Source organism: Octopus sinensis, linkage group LG17 (genome assembly GCF_006345805.1).
Source record: "Octopus sinensis linkage group LG17, ASM634580v1, whole genome shotgun sequence".
NCBI classification, from domain to species: domain Eukaryota; kingdom Metazoa; phylum Mollusca; class Cephalopoda; order Octopoda; family Octopodidae; genus Octopus; species Octopus sinensis.
In genome coordinates, this window is record NC_043013.1 from 14309833 (window position 1) to 14318475 (window position 8643).

General features: G+C 40.0%; 1 protein-coding gene and 5 non-coding genes across 10 annotated transcripts in view; all 6 read left to right on the forward strand.

Annotated features, from left to right (window-relative positions):
• The window catches only part of LOC115221048 (transient receptor potential cation channel subfamily M member 2-like), a 706843-nt gene that overhangs the window by 602848 nt on the left and 95352 nt on the right, over positions 1–8643 (forward strand). The window lies entirely within an intron of this gene.
• On the forward strand, positions 578–671 carry Trnam-cau. Its single transcript has 2 exons — positions 578–614; positions 636–671. It is a non-coding gene; the product is annotated as a tRNA-Met (tRNA).
• Positions 1165–1258, forward strand: Trnam-cau. Its single transcript has 2 exons — positions 1165–1201; positions 1223–1258. It is a non-coding gene; the product is annotated as a tRNA-Met (tRNA).
• On the forward strand, positions 3064–3157 carry Trnam-cau. The gene is made up of 2 exons: positions 3064–3100; positions 3122–3157. It is a non-coding gene; the product is annotated as a tRNA-Met (tRNA).
• Trnam-cau lies at positions 5450–5543 on the forward strand. The gene is made up of 2 exons: positions 5450–5486; positions 5508–5543. It is a non-coding gene; the product is annotated as a tRNA-Met (tRNA).
• On the forward strand, positions 7164–7257 carry Trnam-cau. The gene is made up of 2 exons: positions 7164–7200; positions 7222–7257. It is a non-coding gene; the product is annotated as a tRNA-Met (tRNA).

An 8643-nucleotide genomic window follows, 5' to 3' on the forward strand; every position in this document is an offset into this window, starting at 1 on the left:
CGAACTGGATCGCTCTGTGACTAAACAACTGCAATGGCGACACCGATCACAACTGCGTGTGCTGCTGCCGTTACTCTGCTGCTGTTGCTGCTGCTGCTGCTACTACTACTACTACTACTACTACTACTGCTGCTGCTGCTGCTGCTACTACTGCTATTACCACCACTACCACCACCACCACCACCACCAAGACCACCACCACCACCACCACCACCACCAAGACCACCACCACCACCACCACCACCACCACCACCACCACCCCACACCACTACTACTACTACTACTACTACTACTACTACTACTACTACTATACGTGTGCGCTGAGCAGATAAACATGTAAACAAATAAAAGAAACGTACAAACACACACGCACATAGACAAAGGTACACACACACTTACATGCAACGCAAGCACGCATACATTCAAATGAAAAGCAAACTGATACTTACGTACACACACATGCACCCACAGAGTCATGTTTGTTACTCACCCGCATAATCACACGCACCTACAATTATATACACACAAACACTGTATCAAGACTATTGCCACAAAATAAGAACCGGTTTAATCAGTAGCCTCGGTAGCGCAGTAGGCAGCGCGTCAGTCTCATAATCAAGTAACAAGGCAGAGGTATCTGAAGGTCGTGAGTTCGATCCTCACCTGGGGCACATTTTTTTTTCAAATAAAAAGTCTTTTTAAGGTACTACCATTCCTTTTGTAAATATTTTTTCTGCGATAGGCACAAGGAGAGGAGAACTAATCGATAACATCGATTCCTGTATTGAACTTCTTATTTCATCGATTCCGAAAGTATTAACAGCGAAGTCGACTTCTGCCTACGTCTCTTTGTAAATATCCTGTTAACCCTATGTTGGAAACTGAAAGAAGCTCGTCGTATATATATCAAACGGAAAACATGACATACATACAAACATACATACAACATACATACATACATACATACATACGTCCGTTCGTACATACATACATACATACATACATACATACATACACACACCACGGATTAACTTGTTTGGCACACACATACACCCACAGAGTCATGTACGTTAATCACCCGCATAATCACACGCACCTACTATTATATACACACAAACCCTGTATCAAGACTATTGTCACAAAATAGAACGGTCTTAATCAGTGGCCTCGGTAGCGCAGTAGGCAGCGCGTCAGTCTCATAATCAAATAACCACGCAGAGGTATCTGAAGGTCGTGAGTTCGATCCTCACCTGGGGCACATTTTTTTCTTCAAATAAAAAATCTTTTTAAGGTACTACCATTCCTTTTGTAAATATTTTTTCTGCGATAGGCACAAGGAGAGGAGCTAGTCGATTACATCGATTCCTGTATTGAACTTCTTATTTCATCGATTCCGAAAGTATTAACAGCGAAGTCGACTTCTGCCTACTTCTCTTTGTAAATATCCTGTTAACCCTATGCTGGAAGAATAATTAAGGACACACAACAAAAATTCATTTTTAGTAAAAGCCATAGCTGAAAAGAGCCTTTTGGCCAATGTCTCACAACTATTTCTTTTTTTTACCTGTGGACCGCTTTGGTTCCTGTTTTACACAGACGTACCCTCATAGACATTCGACGTTTTAAAAATCCTATTATAGGTATAGGCGTGGCTGTGTTGTAAGAAACCACGCAACCACGTCTGTACCTGTAATAGGTTGTTATAATAAGTTGCTTCTCGACCACATGGTTCTGGGTTCAGACCCACTGTGGGGCATCTTGGGCATGTGTCTTCTACTATAGTGTCGGGCCTAATAATGCCTTGAGAGTGGATTTGGTAGACGGAAACTGAAAGAAGCTCGTCGTATATATATCAATGGGAAAATATGACATGCATACAAACATACATACATACATACATACATACATACATACATACACACACAAACACACACACACACACACAAACACACACACACACGGATTAACCTGTCTGGCATAGGAGCTGTCGGTCCTCTGTACTTTTCGGTTGGCATTTGTCTTTCCACTTTGCTTAGTGATGGGCGTCCTCATTTGGTTGACTTGGATTCACCTGATCTCATGAGTGACTCAGTCATGCTCACTTTGAAATCTCTTAGCTTTACATTTGATACATTCTCAGGTCTCATTTGATACATTCTCAGGTCTACGAAACGAACACTGGCGTCAGTTGGGATTTTTAATAAACAAAATTTATTCTTTTCGAACCCCGACCCCAACAAAAAATAACGAAAGTTGTCGTTATTACGAACGGCAAAACGACGAGAGAGTTTTTGTTCTTGGTTTACACTTGTCGGTTACTGACTTCTAATGTCTTTCCTCTTCTGGCTGTTCCTTGCCTTTATGTTGTCAGCTGCTGTCCATCGTATCTATAAGCCAACAAGTTAATGACATCGACCCTAGTACATGACTGGTATATTGCTTTATCGACCTCGAAAGAATGCAAAGCAAAGTTGACTATGGCGGTATTTGACTTCTGAACATTAAGAACTAGAACAAATGTGGCTCAGCATTTTGTGCGATGCGCTTAAAATTCGGCAAGTTCGTCGTCATTATTTTTTAATAGATACAATGCAGAAAATCGAAGCGTATTTTTAGTCGATTAAAACTTTCTTTCCCCTCCCATTCTCCACCACCACCACCACCACCACCACCACCACCACAACCAGTAGTCACGATGTACTGAGTTCATAGGCTCAAGAGAAAGTGTGCCAAAAAAGAGAGGAACGTCGCTGGAGCCTACTTAACGCGAAGTCGTGATTTTCATCCCAAAGAACCCCTAATAATCTTTTTTATTTTTCGGAATTTCCAGAAAATGCTTGCACACATTTGTGTTCTAAACACGGGAATTCATACACTCGTACATACTTGCAACGCAAGCACACGTATATTCAAATGAAAACTTAATTGATACATGCGTACACACACATACACCCACAGAGTCATGTATGTTAATCACCCGCATAATCACACGCACCTACAATTATATACACACAAACACTGTATCAAGACTATTGACACAAAATAGATCGGCCTTAATCAGTGGCCTCGGTAGCGCAGTAGGCAGCGCGTCAGTCTCATAATCAAATAACAAGGCAGAGGTATCTGAAGGTCGTGAGTTCGATCCTCACCTGGGGCACATTTTTTTTTTAATAAAAAACTTTGTAAGGTACTACCATTCCTTTTGTAAATATTTTTTCTGCGGTAGGCACAAGGAGAGGAGAGCTAATCGATTACATCGATTCCTGTATTGAACTTATTTCATCGATTCCGAAAGTATTAACAGCGAAGTCCACTTCTGCCTACTTCTCTTTGTAAATATCATGTTAACCCTATGTTGGAAGAATAATCGACACACAACAAAAATTAATTTTTGTAAAAGCAATAGCTGAAAAGGGCCTTTTGGCCAATGTCCCAAAACATTTTTTTTTTTTACCAGTGGACCGCTTTGGTTCTGTTTTACACAGACGTACCCTCATAGACATTCGATGTTTTAAAAACCCTATTATAGGTATAGGCGTGGCTATGTTGTAAGAAACCACGCAACACGTCTGTACCTGTAATAGGTTGCCTATAATAAGTTGCTTCTCGACCACATGGTTCTGGGTTCAGTCCCACTGTGGAGCATCTTGGACAAGTGTCTTCTACAATAGAGTCGGGCCTAATAATGCCTTGAGAGTGGATTTGGTTGACGGAAACTGAAAGAAGCTCGTCGTATATATATACCAAACGGAAAATATAACATACATACATACATACATACATACATACATACATACATACATACATACATACATACACACATACATACGTACGTACATACATACATACACACATACATTCATACACACACACACACACACACACACACACACACACACACACACACACACACACACACACACAGATTAACCTGTTTGGCATAGGAGCTGTCGGTCCTCTGTACTTTTCGGCCGGCGTTTGTCTTTCCACTTTGCTTAGTGATGGGCGTCCTCATTTGGTTGACTTGGATTCACCTGATCTCATGAGTGACTCAGTCATGCTCACTTTGAAATCTCTTAGCTTTACATTTGATACATTCTCAGGTCTCATTTGATACATTCTCAGGTCTACGAAACGAACACTGGCGTCTGTTGGGATTTTTAATAAACAGAATTTTATTCTTTTCGAACCCCGACCCCAACAAAAAATAACGAAAGTTGTCGTTATTACGAACGGCAAAACGACGAGAGAGTTTTTGTTCTTGGTTAACACTTGTCGGTTACTGACTTCTAATGTCTTTCCTCTTCTGGCTGTTCATTGCCTTTATGTCGTCAGCTGCCGTCCATCGTATCTATAAGCCAACAAGTTGATGACATCGACCCCAGTACATGACTGGTACATTGCTTTATCGACCTCGAAAGAATGCAAAGCAAAGTTGACTTTGGCGATACTTGACTTCTGAACATTAAGAACTAGAACAAATGTGGCTCAGCATTTTGTGCGATGCGCTTAAGATTCGCCAAGTTCGTCGTCATTATTTTTTAATAGACCCAATGCAGAAAATCGAAGCGTATTTTTAGTCGATTAAAACTTCCTTTCTCCTCCCATTCTCCACCACCACCACCACCACCACAACTAGTAGTCGCGATGTACTGAGTTCATAGGCTCAAGAGAAAGTGCGCCAAAAAAGAAAGGAACGTCGCTGGAGCCTACTTAACGCGAAGTCGTGATTTTCATCCCATATAGCCCCTAATAATTTTTTATATTTTTTGGAATTTCCATAAAATGCTTGCACACATTTGGGATCTTTTCGGTTTGAACGGCAGTTTTTAACATAATTTCTAGGTAACTAAAAATTTTAATCTTCATATACTGGTAGAATGTGTTCATAAAACATCTTTTTCTCTTGGCTTTATTGAGAAAATTCTATGGTTTTTAAGATATTTGTTGTTTTTTTTTCTTCAATTTCTGCAATTTCAACCAATCAATGACCGTCTATTGAGCTGAAAACATTCTGTGCCGTATGAATATGTACCTCGTTTAAGAAACAGATTGGGTTTATTTACATTTCTGAAGAAAAAAGATCCCCCCCCAACCGTAGCCCTAACCCTAACCCTAAAACAGATTGAAATGCAATAGATCGATACAAGGGTCATAATTATGGGTGACAATTTCATATGACACCGCTAGAAAAAACTGTCGTTCAAACCGAAAAGATCCCACATTTGTGTTCTAAACACGGGAATTCATACGATTGTACATTCGTACGTACATGCAACGCAAGCACACGTATATTCAAATGAAAAGCAAACTGATACTTACGTACACACACATACATCCACAGAGCCATGTATGTTAATCACCCGCATAATCACACGCACCTACAATTATATACACACAAACACTGTATCAAGACTATTGTCACAAAATAGATCGGCCTTAGTCAGTGGCCTCGGTAGCGCAGTAGGCAGCGCGTCAGTCTCATAATCAAATAACAAGGCAGAGGTATCTGAAGGTCGTGAGTTCGATCCTCACCTGGGGCACATTTTTTTTTTATAGGTACTGCCATTCCTTTTGTAAATAGTTTAAGGTACCACCATTCCTTTTGTAAAATGTGGGCAAAATTCTAGTGAACAGCGACATCGGACTGCAGGTTTATTACATCATAATTGCACCACAATCATATCGAGAAAGTTGAAAATACATCAGTGGTACCACATTTTTGAACGAACGTGGATTCTGTACAGGGTCAATAGCCCATCAAGTAAACCTGCTCCGGCCATAAATATATTGTATGTGTTGACATCTGGAGGGCATGAGATGGTCACGCGACACTTTTCTTTTCTGTCACATCTGGAGACTTCAACGGTTGGATTGTTTGCTCCGAATGCTGATAACGTAATACACCACGGTTATTAAACCATTTTGCTGCACGTAACTCCAAACCATTTTGCTGCACGTAACTCCACACCATCAAAACTGGTTGTCCATACTTCGACAGATCCCCTGCCTTTTTTTCTTTAATGCTACATCCCATGACAGCTTACAACCAGGTAAACGATTGGCACATACTCTTTTACTCTTTTACACTTTTACTTGTTTCAGTCATTTGAGTGCGGCCATGTTGGAGCACCGCCTTTAGTCAAGAAAATCGACCCCAGGACTTATTTTTTGGAAGCCTAGTACTTATTCTATCGTTCGCTTTTGCCGAACCGCTAAGTTATAGGGACGTAAATACACCACCATCGGTTGTCAAGTGATATTGGGGGAACAAACACAGACACACAAACACATACACACACACACATACACACACACACACACACATATACACACACACACACACACACACAAACACACACACATATATACATATATACGACGGGCTTTTTTCAGTTTCCGTCTACCAAATCTACTGTCAAGGCTTTGGTCGGCCCGAGGCTATAGTAGAAGACAATTGCCGAAGGTGCCACGCAGTGGGAATGAACCCGGAACCATGTGGTTGGTAAGCAAGCTACTTACCACACAGCCACTCCTGCGCCTCACATATTCGTGATCAAAAGCGTTCCAACCATAACCATCCTACTGCACTTGGTAAATATTAGGGGGACAGCAATGGAGGACAGCTTTTATATACTACTGTTGTATGATCAATGGCAATCCAACCGTGCCTATCTCGTCTTCAATCAGACACAGTGTATCTGGAACTACAACATCTAACGAGCATACACATTTTAAAAACCATCATGTTGTGACACGAAAGCGATTTGGCTGTTATTTTTAGCAGGTCAACCAATCGAGTAGTTTTTCCCATCTTAGATCTTGTTATATAATGGTATTTGTTGGTATTGCTGTTGTTGTTTAGCCCCAGGTCAGCCCAGATAGAGAACAATTACTGTATAACTTTGTCACTCAGTCATCCATACATACATTCAAATACTTCTACACCTACAGTTATGTGTATTAAAACTTATATCCCCCCACATACATACATAGACACATACACACACACACACACACACACACACACACACACACACAGAAACACAAACATACAGACACACACACAAATGTAGTCGCATGTGCGCACGTATACACACATACACATACAATACTAAATACATCAAGATTATTATCTCAAAACGAGTGCTCGTTACCCAGGGGCCTCGGTAGCGCAGTAGGCAGCGCGTCAGTCTCATAATCAAGTGTAAGAGCAGAGGAACCTGAAGGTCGTGAGTTCGATCCTCACCTGGGGCACATTTTTATAAATGTAAATCTTTAAGCGCATTACCATTTTTTTGTATTTATCTTCTTACAAATAATAAGTCCTTGAACCGGTTTGTTTGTCTAAAGGCAATGCTCAAGCATGGCAGCAGTCAAATGACTGAAACAAGTAAAAGAATAGAATAAAAGAATCTTATGAAATTCCATGTTTAGAACACAAATGTGTGCAAGCATTTTCTGAATTAAAAAAAAAATTATTAGGGGTTTATATGGGATGCTCAAATCAGAATTCCGTCCCGTAATGTATTATACAACTATCCTTCTCTTTGGTTTTTGTCAATCAGACAGACAAATTGTAACACACAAACAGGAAGACGGATACAGTTCGATATAGTTCCTATGGAAACATCTTCGCAGTATTTTGAAAATACAAAACTGCGAAGATGTTTCCATAGGAACTATATCGAACTGTATCCGTCTTCCTGTTTGTGTGTTACAATTTGTCTGTCTGATTGACAAAAACCAAAGAGAAGGATAGTTGTATAATACATTACGGGACGGAATTCTGATTTGGGCATCCCATATAAACTCCTAATAATTTTTTTATTTTTTGGAATTTTCAGAAAATGCTTGCACACATTTGTGTTCTAAACATGGAATTTCATAAGATTCTTTTATTCTATTCTTTTACTTGTTTCAGTCATTTGACTGCTGTCAAGCTGGAGCATTGCCTTTATACAAACAAATCGGTTCAAGGACTTATTATTTGTAAGCCTAGTACATATTCTATCAGTCTCTTTTGCCGAACCACTAAGTTACGGGGACGTAAACACACCAACATCGGTAGTCAAGCGATGGTGTATGTGTAAGGAGGGGGACAAAAACAGACACGCAAACACACACACACATACATACGACGGGCTTCTTTCAGTTTCCTTCTAGCAAATCCACTCACACAAGGCTTTGGTCGACCTGAGGTTATAGAAGTCACTTGCCCAAGGTGCCAAGCTACTTACGACGCAGCCACTCCTGCGCCTATATGCAAAAGAATAAAGAAAAAATTATGTCTGTAACTTAAGGGCGATTTAGCTGTTATTTTTAGCACATCTCACGACCACCTGTTACCTTCCTCTTTTCTTTGCCATAAAGCAGCATTCCGCCAATGTTTCATTTGTTTACAATTTGATATTAAAAACACATGCTATTGTTGCAATGCTGAGTATACGTGCAGTGACGCACAAAATGACAGCTTCCAAATGATCAAGATTTAAACCTCTGCAACTCTTTTTTAGAAAATTTTCTGGAACATGTGATTTAGGACGTGAGATTCAGCGTGAAAAATTACATCAATACACCAAATTTGAAAATTTTCACTTAATTTTAAAATTTCAAAAAAAAAAAAAAGTGCATCCGAACAGA